General features: G+C 43.3%; 1 long non-coding RNA gene across 1 annotated transcript in view; it reads right to left on the minus strand.

Moving 5' to 3' along the window:
• Positions 1 to 12,633, minus strand: part of LOC141984791 (uncharacterized) — a 47,830-nt gene that overhangs the window by 8,940 nt on the left and 26,257 nt on the right. The window contains exon 2 of the long non-coding RNA XR_012638806.1: positions 1,092 to 1,134. This is a non-coding gene — a long non-coding RNA (uncharacterized LOC141984791). The remainder of the gene's footprint in view (positions 1 to 1,091; positions 1,135 to 12,633) is intronic.

The following is a 12,633-nucleotide window of genomic DNA, read 5'->3' on the forward strand; positions in this document are numbered from 1 at the left end:
CATCCCACCGATAGCATAACTGAATTATGGGTAGCATTTCTAATTCTGAAATAACTAAGGGTAGAAAATAGTCTGTTGTGCCAAGTCCAATCCAAAAGTTGGAGAGAAATGCTGACACATTAGACTAAAACTGAATGAATGCATTTTATACATGTTCAGCATGCAACAGTGAATCTTACAAGAAAAATTCCATTTTGCTTTTTTCCATTATTTATACACAACCAATGCCTATACACTGTCTCTAGGCACCCTGACAATAATTAAATTTACAATCCATATTAAGATCCATTCAGCAGCATAACACAATAAGTTAATATACTAGCCAGTACCCCACTTCATCTAAACTCCACACTATCAGCCCTACCCAAAAGCCCTATCAAACAGCCTATTGAATGTCCTTACAATCAACAAACTTAAGCTATTTTGGATCTATAAGTCTATGTTTTTAGTAGTACAGTTGGTCATATGAGACTGTTAAAATCCTAAAGATTTTTATAAAATTCAAACCATTTACAGAAAAGTAACTCTGAAATTAAATATACACTTATTTGTGAGTATTGAATCAGATCAAGCCATACAGTATCTTTTTTCTGGTATGGAACTTGATTATTCATTTGTATTCCATTAGGCCCCAATTAATACTGGGATTCCCACTGTGCTAGGGTCTGCATGCGCACACATACATGCGTGTGCATGCATAAGATGGTCCTGCCTTGAAGAATTTTCAGTCTTAATAGATAGACAAAAGGTATTGACATTCAATTGTGATGGCTTGAAAATGTCATGTTAGTTCCATGATTTGTTTGTTCTAAACTTTTGGGGGTACACTTTCATTTATTTTACTTTATCTATTATAAGACAGGAATGGAGCAAGGAGGGAAGGCAGGAAAGGATTAGCTAAAAGGGAAGACAAAAAGAAAAGGAGAAGGACCATTAAAGAGAGAGCAGTGATGGGAATGGGGAGGGAAGGATGGAAAGGAGCCTGGAGGATAGCTAGAGTGAATTTAGGCACCTACAGGGTTAAGCGGCAGCTGAGTGGGGGTTTTGTGGATTGCGGTGGCACCTAACATGGGTCTTGAGTGCCTAAGTACCTTTGTGGATTGCACTTTTAGTCTCTGGTCCTCAATTTCCCATCTGTAAAAAGAAGATAAATATGTTAAAGACTGTGAGGTGCTCAGCTACTATAATAATGGAGGCTATATACGTACCTGAGATAGAACATGCCAATATTCTGAGCACCTAATTATCCACTTTCTCAAATTAGGAACAATACAAGTATAACTTAGAGAAGAATCAGAACCTGATTTTTAAACTTGTAAAGAAGACTACTTGTTCTTCCTTACAATAAATAAGAGTATGTGCATCTGCTCTAGGGTGGGTGTGATTTCTCAGATGGGGAAAGCACATACACATATAGGGGAGTGCACGAAGATGAGTTGCAGCAAATTAACCTAAAAAAAAGAGTTTCTATACCGATTGGTATAATTTTCTTGTGTAGACAAGGCCAGAAAAGATGGCAGCAGTGTGGAGTGTAGCCTCAGAACTAGATAGAATTGGAAGATCTGAACTCCTACCCCACAGCTATTGGAGCATACCCGTGGAATACTTGCCTCTGCATAAGTTGTTCATCTTTCCCCATCCCCATCAATGTGTCTATGTCTTCACAGCAAACAAAGTGTGTTTCTTACTTTGAGATCCTGATGTCAAAAACACTGATTTTTTGTAGTGAAGACAAAAATTATGAGTGCTCTAGACCCATGCTGCTATTGATCCTTTAGTCTGCAGCAATACACCTTCTCTCCAAGAGAGCAGAATGCATGGTTCAGCTTCATACTACATGGATCACCACTGAATTATGATTGAATTTCCTTCCCAAATTGTGTGGATTTTGTAGAGGAGTTGCTGATCCACAGTTCTATTTCTCTTCTCATCTACCCCTTCAAAGCCAGCCAGACCCTCAAATCCCAGAGACTTCCCTCCAAATACATATTGTTTATTTCCAGGGTGTCACATGACTCAGCAAAAGAAGAGAGAGAGACTGTGGAGAGCAGCGGAAGTAAAGACCTTTACATAAACTATTCCCAATGGACCATTTGGTTAGCCCCTGTGATTCTCCACATGCAGAATCTCTATTGATTTCAGAGGGAATTCAGTTCACACAACAACTACAAAACTGCGACACTGAGTGATTTTCAAAGTTTTCTTGTTTTTTGTTTTTTTTGTTTTTAAATGTCATAGGGCTTTGGTGTACACCCTTTATGAAAAAGATGATGAAAGTTGAGTTATGTGAGCTGCTTCTGTATGTAAACACGAATGTAATGATTGATTAATTATCACTGCAAACTCAGAAATCGTATTTGCTTTGGGAAAGATCTCTGCTGTTCCAGATGGCCACAGCAGATGCAGAAGACATGGTCTTAAGTGTGGTGCTGAGTCACATCATAGATCCCTGAATGCCAGCTGGCAAGCACGTTACAGGAATGTCCTGATTCTGGTATGTACATTCTGGTTCACCAAAGATTGTCAAGTGAGGTCTTAAATGAAAGCCAGGATCCTACTGGTCATGAATATCATTGTGAAATGTAGGTACAGATATTATACAAGGAGTTTTGTATATTTATTGGAAATATATGTTTTAAAGTCTGTAGAAAGGTGGAATTGACACAGGTTTAGAAATGTTTATTCACCTGTCTGTCAAGATGTAAATCAAGCATTGTAAGTTAACACAATGGATACTATTTACATACAAAGTCAACAGAGATGTGACATCAACAATGAAACAACACACAGGAAAAATAAGCCACAGGTAGTTATCCTGATTGAGCACAGACAGTGAGCTCTAGGGATATCAGTAGAAGGCAAAGACAACACCCCTTGATCCTGCATGTAGGAGATAAACAGGCAGTGAATTTACATTCATGAAATTAAGATTGCAACCATCCTTGGTTGGAAACACTGTAGAAGACAGTGGGTGTGAGAACCTCCTTAACCTGTTTAGGCTCTAGAAAGCACATTATGGATTTTGTTTTATATGTAACCATTTATTTCTAATATTCTTATTCACTATCACTTGAATCTTAGATATGTTTATAGTGAAAACAATAATATGTTTATTATCAAAGTGTTGTGATATTAACCAAGGTGTTGGTCCTGGAATCATACAAGCTGGTGTGCACATTGCTCCTTTGGGGAAAGCAGACCTGGTATTTCTGTGAGAGTTCCATGAATAAGGAGCTGAACACTACAGGGGAATGTTTCAAAGGAGCTTGTGAACTAGGGTGCACATATTGCTAATCTGCAAGGCAAAGTAAGGGCTAGTGTTGCCCAGAGGAGAGTGCTTGGGTGACTAACAGGCTGGTGGTATCAGGAAGCTGACACCCAGAGAAGCACAAATCTCCCTCATACTGGAGGCAGGGGGTAACAAGGTGACTCACAGCCCTGAGTACCCCAAGGACCATCAGAGTAGTGTATAGAAAGGTTTTGACTTATGTTGCCCTCCACTATCTTTCTCTCTTCTTTTTTTGCTACAGTATGCAGAAGACATGGGTTTCAGCGTGATACTGAGCCACAGCATAGTCAGTTCACTGCACCTCTCATTGTGGTCATAAATTGCATGTAGGTACCTTAGCAAAAATATGCCTTGCAGACAGTACTCCTACATCCTTGGAAGTTGAAAGACTAGTTAGGAATCTGTCTCTTGTTAAAGTTGATAACGCATCAGTATATTGAGGAAGTTCTCATATGAAGAGTTTGGGTTCCAGAAAGGACTATGCCTTGTTGGTCAACCCATAGAATAGCACAGGTTTTGGCCTCAGAGGAAGCTACTTGCATGGTTCTGTCCCCTGACAACAGGAAGAGCAATTTACTGTGAAGAGAAGTATTGACTTAAAAACGGGGCTGGAGGGGATAAAAAGAGGACTTGCTAACTTTCTTATGAGAGGTAAAAAATGTGAGACTAGTGAGAGGATTATTTAAAAAACTTCCACATTTGTTAAAGTCCTTTTAAAACCTTATTTTAAAATGTACAGATTAGTGTATGCAGATTGAAACCAATCCCCTCTTTCTAACTGTACAATAAAAACCGTATAAACTACTTTTCTGTAGCAGATCTCCTTCAACTGAGAGGACAGGAAAGGTCCTATCTGAAAGGCTGTGCTTATCCTGCAGCATCTCCCCCACTCTCCAAAACTTCTTCATGGAAAACAAGAAGACTGTTGTCTTCCCTCTGCCAAAGGAGAACAACCAAAGGCAGCCTTCTCTGCTCTCTAAACAGCATCTTCACAGCAGAAACCTTTGATTATTTCAATAAATTTCCTAGAGACAAGAGCCCAGAGCCCGTAACCAGATTAAAAGGAAGGAAAACTCTTTATGACACCTTTGACCTCTCTAGGTCTTAGTGTGTATCAAATTTACAAATGAATAACACCTACACCACACAGGAGTCATGGGAGGCTAATAAGCCCTTTGAGTTCTTTGAAAAACAAGTGCTACTCAAATGCAAAGTATCATACTGTTTTGATGTGACCTTACACTCAGTCTATTGGTGAGCAACCACAAGTCTGTTAAACCAGATGTATTGCTGGAAGAGTATGCAGTCAGTTTACCACATGCTGTTGTTAAAGTCATAATTTCCCTTCAAGGCCTGGTCTACACTTACTTAGATTGACTCAGCTATGTTGCTCAGGGCTGTGAAAAATTTTGTGCAATGTAGTTAAATAGACCTAATCTCTGATGTAGACACAGCTAGATCAATGGAATAATTCTTCTCTCCACCAAACTACCACCTCTCAAAGAGGTGGATTAACTACATCGACAGAAACCCCCTTCCATCAATATAGGAAGTGTCTGTGCTACAGTGTCACAGCTGCAGCGCCGTAGCTGTGCTGCTATAGCAACTGTAATGTAGACATATTTCGAGAGTCTGGACAAACAGAAACATCCCTTAATTTCCTGAGCCAGGAGTTCACTCCCTTTGGTGACTGGGAGCGTATGCACGTGTTGAGTGTGCATGCCAAGAAACCCTTGCCCAGCCCAGTAATTCTGTTACAATGTTATACAGAGTTATTAGTAATATGCTACTTATGAAAAATCAAATCCAAAATGATATATTCAACAATGAAAGCAAAAGACACTCACAAATTAAAGGCATTTATACTTCCCTCATAGATTTCCACTGCAATTTCAACAGCCACCCCCCATCCAATAAACTCTCTAGAAGAGGGATCGGCAACCTTTGGCACGCGGCCCATCAGGGAAAGCTGCTGGCGGGCCGGGCCAGTTTGTTTACCTGCAGCATCCGCAGGTTCGGCTGATTGCAGCTCCTGTTGGCCGCGGTTCGCCGTTCCTGGCCAATGGGGGCTGCGGGAAGCGCGGACGCTGCAGGTAAACAAACCGGCCCAGCCCGCCAGCGGCTTTCCCTGACGGGCCGCATGCCAAAGGTTGCCAATCCCTGCTTTAGAACATTCCCATATTAGTGTCAGCTTCCTGGACACCATGATCGGCTTCAACAATGGAACCCTACCCAACAACTGAAAAACAAGAAACCCATGGCTAATCACATCTACCATCACAGATCCAAAAACCACCCCAACAGATTTCTTGATGTGTTTATCTATAGCCAGGCACACAGAATATGCTCAGAGAAGAAAGTCTGGGACATACACCTTAAAACACTTAAAACCCCCTTCAACAAACAAGGACACTCCAGAGAAGTAGATCCCAGCATGGAATGGGTCACCCATATACACCAAGAACCTGCTTCAGAACAGAAATAAAGCCCCATCCCACGCCCATCACTAGCTGTCACATATCACCCCACACTGGAACCCATATGGAGTATCAAACAACTTCAACCCATATTCGATGGGACCACATCCTGAAAGAAATCTTTCCTGAACCCCCTCATCTGGCATTCAAACAACCATCCAGTCTCTCCAAGCTCATCATCAGAAGCAAGTTCCCCACAGACCAGGACACACCAACTCAAAGCAGCACCAGATCCTGCCAGAACAGATGCAAAACCTGTACATATATCTCTGCTAAAATGATCAATACCCTGTCACAACACAACTATCGAGATTCATTGGTGTACACATGTGGTGTACATCATCCAGAGCACTAAATATCCCAATAACCACCATGTGGGTGCAACAAGACAATCACTACGCTCTCAAAAGAACTCTCACAGCATAATGATAAAAGACAAAAACACCATTTCACCTATGGGTGAACACTTTCACAAAACTATCATGCTATATCTGACCTCACAGTCCTTATCATCAAAGGAAACCTGCATACCACTGTCAAAAGACAAGTCTGGGAGTTTAAATTCATAACTTAGCCTGAGTTTTTAGAATCTAGCAAACAGAGACTCACTGGATTTATGGCTTATTGCAACAATCTGTAACTCACTTAACCCCTTCCTCCACCCTTTTTTCCTTCCCTCTTTCCCCCCATGAATGGAGTGTTAATAAACCACTTCACCTTGAATGCACCTTTGCTTAGCGTAAGAAGTTAACACATTTTTCAATGTTCCATCTTGTATTTAGCTGTGACACACTGAGAACATTTCTTAGACCTGAAAAAGAGCTCTGTAAGCTTGAATGTTTGTCTCTCAACAACAGAAGTTGGTCCAAATAAAAAAATTTTTTACCTCACCCACTTTGTCTCTCTAATATCCTGGGACTGTCTACAGGATACATGGCTACAACACTGCATGCAGGTATTTACTTGTCATTTGTTAACAATATACGACTTAGACACAATTATAGGGTAGGCTTTTTCTTCTCGTAAAAGATAACTTTCTGACAGGATGATTTATAATGCACAGCTGTATTTTGCATCTACAGTAATTGTATCTAACTGCAAACAAAATCATCTTTTTAATGTGTTTCAAGGTAGATAGCCAAAAAACTTGCATTCCCAGTCCTGATTCCACTGATTTCAACAGGGTTTGGACTGGGCTCATTATGTTGATATCAATCAGTAGTGACCATTTCATTCAGAGCAGATCTTCCAAACATAAACCTTTGACATTATATAAGCTTTATCCTGTAAAGTGCTGAAAACTGCCTAGGAAGTTCTGGATACGTTCAACTCCCATTGAAATTAATGGGCACTGAGAGGGCTTGGCAACTTACAGAACCAGCCTCCAAGACTCAAGATAATGTCCAAAAAGATAAATCTTTAAAACAGGTAATATGCAACATAGTGCAATACTCAGTTCATTGTATGCAGTATACCCACTTAACAAAAACCACTAGTACCATGAGTATATAATTCTATTGGATATAGTTAAGGATACGATTTAGTCATGGATTCCATTACTTTACCGGACCTCCGGGACTCCGGCTTCAGGTATGTGCCCCCTCTGTCCCCTGCAGCTTCAGCCTATGGCTTCGGCTGGGGCCAGGGTTGGGGCCAGGGCTGTAACCCCCCCCACCCATTCTGTCTCCTGTGGCTGCTGCCAGAGCCTGGGCTATGCACCCCCCAGCCCCCATGGCTTCGGCCAGTGCCGGAGCTGGGGCTGTGCATACCTCTGTGGCTTTGGCGCTAGCCGCTGCTGTGTGCCCCCACCCCATGGCTTTGGACAGGGCTGAAACCGGGAATGTGCGCCTCCCCCATGGCAGTGGGCTTGGGGCTATCAATCCTTCCCCCCCATGGGGCCCCAGCCCTCTCTCCCCACATTTATTTTTCGTAAAATTCATGGACAAGTCCTGGCTCCCATGATTTTTGTATATTGCCTGTGACCTGCCTGTGACTTTTACTAAAAAAAATGACAAAATCTTAACCTTACATATAGTCAATGATCACAGGTCTGTGCCAAAGATCCTAAAAATTCTCAATACTCACTTGAGACCACAGCCCAAAGGAGGGGCTTGTCTACAGCTAGAGCTGCAATTATTTAATTAAGGGCTTCTCAATGTAAGAATGTCACACTGGATGACTTAAACCAATTTAGTTAAACAGGTGCTGTCTGGTTTAATTTAAATTGATTATGAACAGATTTAAGCTAAATTCCAATAAGCCAAACTTAAATAGATGCAGGGTTTGGAAAGTATCATGTAGACAGTCTCAAAAGTGTTATATTTCCTTCCACTCTGAGCAATGTAATCATGGCTACAGAAAGACTTTAAATACTGAAATAGTCCCCTACCGTCCTATTTATTCAAATTCAGACTGCAACAGTTGTGAGGAAAACAACTCTATTAGTAAGTGCAAGTACAAAAGCATTAAGTCTTGCAGTTCTTTTGATTTCTTATGGAGCTGCCTGCATAAAGGAGTCTGGTATGTACTGTGAAATCAGGCCCTGTCTATAAATGACCACTTGTGGCTAAATTTGTTTGTGACCCAACCAAGTTAAAACAGTTTGGCCAGATGGAGGGGGCTAGAGCCAAGGCACATTATGGCTAAAAACCTGCATTGGCTCATTTTTCATAACTCTAATCAGGTCTGCTAAGAGTCATGCATCCAGCAGTCCTGACACACACAACTACAGCTCAGCTGAGATGTCACATCCAGCTGTGATACAGGAGGGTTGCAGGTGTTTGGCTGCTACTGGCCACGGAAGCATCTGCTGAGCAAGCAGCCAAGCACCTCCTCTCTCTGCTGAACTTCCTAGATCAGGACCCAAAACAGCAGCTAGAAGGAGGTGGCAGCCAGAGGAGAAGGTGGCAAGGGCAGGGACAGCAGCACAAGGGGAATAGTGAAGAGTATCATACTTGCCCTAAACTCCCTCCAACCTGCAGCCAGCTAAAGCAAGCTGCTCCTAGGTACCCAACCAGCACCTTTTACTCCCAGGAGTCCACCCCCAAGGAGCCCTAGCATCTCCTCCTGCTCCCTCCCTTCCCACCCCCTGAGGAGACTCTGACCCCCAGAATCCTCTACTCTGAGGAGCCTCCTGGCCTCCAGCAGCTCCTGCACTCACTGCCTCCCCCGCAGCACCCACCCACTCCCCAGGAGTTCCCTGCATCCCAGGGCTCCGTACCTCCCATTAGCCCTCGAATCCCAGGCAGCAGCAACAGCCACAGTGGAGATCCACCCAATACCCACACAGTCGCTGAAGCACCTACCCCAGCCACAGACGCCTAGTTTTGTGCAGCTTCGTGTCCTACCCTGGCCACTGCTTGGGGCGAGGTGTGTGGATGATAACTCATTTATGGTTATACGCAAATTACCTCATTATGTATTTTGTGGAAAATGTTCCACTTGAAGCGGAACACAACTTGACAGCTATGCCCAATGCTATTTTCAACACCAAACTGACATCCAAGACCACAATCCTGCAATGAACTCTGCACATCTGGACTCTTGTGCAGAGTCCCGCTGACTTAAACATGGCTCTGCACAGACACAGGGCTCACCCTGCTCAGAGTTCTCTGCAGGACTGTGGCCCAAGAGGGCTTTGATCTCTCTGCAAGAGCAAAGCTCTAGGAGACAAGTGCATGTCTTTCCAATAACAAAATGAGGGGCACTGAGGCTGAGCAGCCCTGCTCTTATTAGTTTCCTGGCAGAAACAGCCACCATGAAAGACAAATGTCCATAGTTGTTCTCACTAGCCTGGCCAACCATAGCAGGGCCGGTGTCTCCTTTCCTAGGCATAAAAACCAGCAAATGTGCTGAAATAACTCTTTCAGTCTGTGATGCACTGTACCCAAAGTAACACCCTGGAACCCCCCTATTCATCACTTGTATATGGTTGTGATATTTCATACAAGGCATGTCTTGTAAAGTACCATATGGAAGGTCATGATCCATTGAAACTCATTGTTCTGTCAAAATATGTACATCATTAATGTGTATGAAGTTATAAGATTTTGCTATATGGTTGTTATTGAAATATGTTGAGAGTCTCTAGGAGATGCCCACTGCTGGCTCTCCAGTGGCAACAGAGGAGGTGACCCACACCCAGGTAGGTGTTAAACGACCATTGACCAGTAAGGGAATTGTAAACAAGAAACTTACAATTCAATAAGAGACAGTTGTGCAAGCAATACAGTGGAGATTGCTCAACTCTGTTACTCAGCAAGGACTACCAAGCCATGTCTGGGCCAGTATCTTTCCTGGGATATGAACTGAGAGTATAAAATAAGGGACAGTAGCATCTTGAGACCACCTCTCTCCACCTATGCTGAAGGCAACAAGGATGTTGGGAAGACAAAGACTTTGAACTGAGGAGACTGGTCCCAGCCTGAGACAGAAATTCAGCCTGTGTATTAAGAACTGCAACCTTCCTGCAACATCCAGTAGGGTGAGCAAAGATTGCTTGATACAAATCTTGCTTAGTCTGATGAAGTTCAGGATTTAGACTGTGATTTTACTTTTTATTTATTATGTAACTATCTCTGACCTTTACCCCTACCACTTAAAGTCTTTCTGTAGCCAATTCCCTAGTGGCAAGTGGTGGGGGAGCTAGGGCCACCCACAACTCCAGGCCTCCGGTCAGGGACCCTGTGGATCACAGTCTCCTGCTGCACCTCAAATTCCTCTCACTGCTGCTATGTCTCCCTGGGCCATCTCCCCATGGCCCTAGCACCTTCTTCACCATTCCTCAGGGCATGCAACTACCCAGTCCCAGCAGTCAGCCAGGAGCTCCTCCTGTTCTCCAGTTCCTGCCAGCAGTTGCTCTCTCCAAGGTGCTGCAGGTCCCTCAGCCTGCTAGAGAGACAGTCTTTGCTCCTTGAGCTGCAGGCAGTGACTGACTGCTACTGGCCCTGCAGCTCCTTTTATATGGGCTTGCTTGGCCCTGATTGGCTGTTCCTCACAGCCCCTCTCTATTGGCTGCACAACCTCCCTAGGCTGCTTTTAACCCCGTCTCTGCCAATGTGGGGCGGATACTCCATCACACTCTCATTCCAGCCTCAGCTGCTTATGCAGCATGTCTGGTCTGCCACTGATCATTGTTTTTAGGAAGATATCACAACTTAAAGCTGACATTTGGAGTAATTGTTTCACTCCCATTGGCAGAAAACACCCAAATGTAGTCCCCAGACCCTGTCAGGTTTAAACAGACATACACACACACATTAATTAGATGCACACACCAAGGAAATGTATGTCATTAAATTCTACAAATAGCCACAGCATAAAAAAAATAGATGGGCTAGGCTGTATACGAAAACTCTCCATGCCTGTGGGTAGAATCTTCACAGATTTAATGGAGATAAGAATTTTAATTTGATTTTTCTCTGATCATCAACTGCCATGGCAAATCTCTCTGACGCCCGCTCACCCAGTTTCTGCACCAGTTTAAACAGCAGGCATCTCCTCAGATTTCACAGAAATTAGCCTATCTGTGCCACTGGCCAATGAGAGAAATGATTACCAATTTAAAAGCAGGCACCAGAAGCCATAGGCTTGGAAATAAATGTAATCTTGCAAAGTGGGTAAATACTGACTAGTGAATGGTTGGAGCAGTGGGCCATTCTGGTGCTGGCATCGTGTTTTCAGTCTTCCTGTAATAAAAGGGTTGCATCATAGCACATGTTTCAATCAATAAAATGAACATCTACAAATATAGGCTTTGTAAATTTTTTTTTTGCTTTGATTGCCGTACTGGATGCTCATTTACCTGCATAGCTGCCTGACATTTGGAGGCAGAATGGAAAATGGTCTTGAAAATGTTATATTAAAGGTTTATTTTATAATTTCAAGGCCACAGAATACAGTAATGCATATTTTTGAGAGAGCTGTTCCCACACTAACTTTTTTTAAAAACCTCTTCCTTTTCCTAACACTTCTCTCCCCCCGACCCTTCCCCCCCCCCCCCCCCCGCAACAAGAAAATAAAATAAAAAGGAAGATGTAGCATGACATTGTGCTCAGGACACCCAGAATTGTGAGCCACTTATCCCTTTGCCTCAGTAAGAGTAAGTGTTGCTTCTGCTAAGCTGTGTCAGCTCCTTGTCACACCAGCCTGTCTGTCTTGCCACTAAACTCTTCAGGGCTCTGCCAGTGCAAACCTGGCCTCACCACAGAATTCATTATGTTTGCTGCCTCCAAAGAGGCTGAACACACACCAGCCTGTTAGGTTAGCTGAGGATTCACCCTCCACGATCAATACACAGCACCGGGATGGTTTTGTAATAAAACCAGAATGAGTTTATTAATAAAGAGCAGAGATTTAAGTGATATGAAGCAAGAATCAATGAGACAGGTCTGGTTGCAAACAAAACAAAACCCATTTCTTAATGACTAAAACTTAATTTTAGGAAGTTACAATCTTTGTCTCAGCAGGTTTCTTACTTTCATCAAGTTTCTAGCAGCTCTTTCCTTTCTGGCCAAGAGGATCCAGCATTCATAGGCGCAGAGGGTTCCTGAAGCAGGCCCCAGAGCAGGCTTTGGGACAGGAGCAGCAGCAGCACATCCTGGGGCCATACTCAGACGAGCTGTTTGATGTCCCCCTGAGGAACAGCCCACTGCAGAGCCTGCAGCGGTCACAGATCGGACAGAAGCTGCCCCTGAGTCCAGTACTTTCGAGCTCCATATGTTTATTATACAGCAATGAGGGATTTCTGCTTTGTGAACCTATGCAAAAGTTACTAGCTGCCCCAGCTAGCAACCTGTATCAGCTAATGGTGGATTGTATGCCAGCAGCGTGGCTCACCCCTCCTCATCCCCCACCACATGGAGTTCA

Source organism: Natator depressus, chromosome 3, assembly GCF_965152275.1.
Source record: "Natator depressus isolate rNatDep1 chromosome 3, rNatDep2.hap1, whole genome shotgun sequence".
NCBI lineage: Eukaryota > Metazoa > Chordata > Testudines > Cheloniidae > Natator > Natator depressus.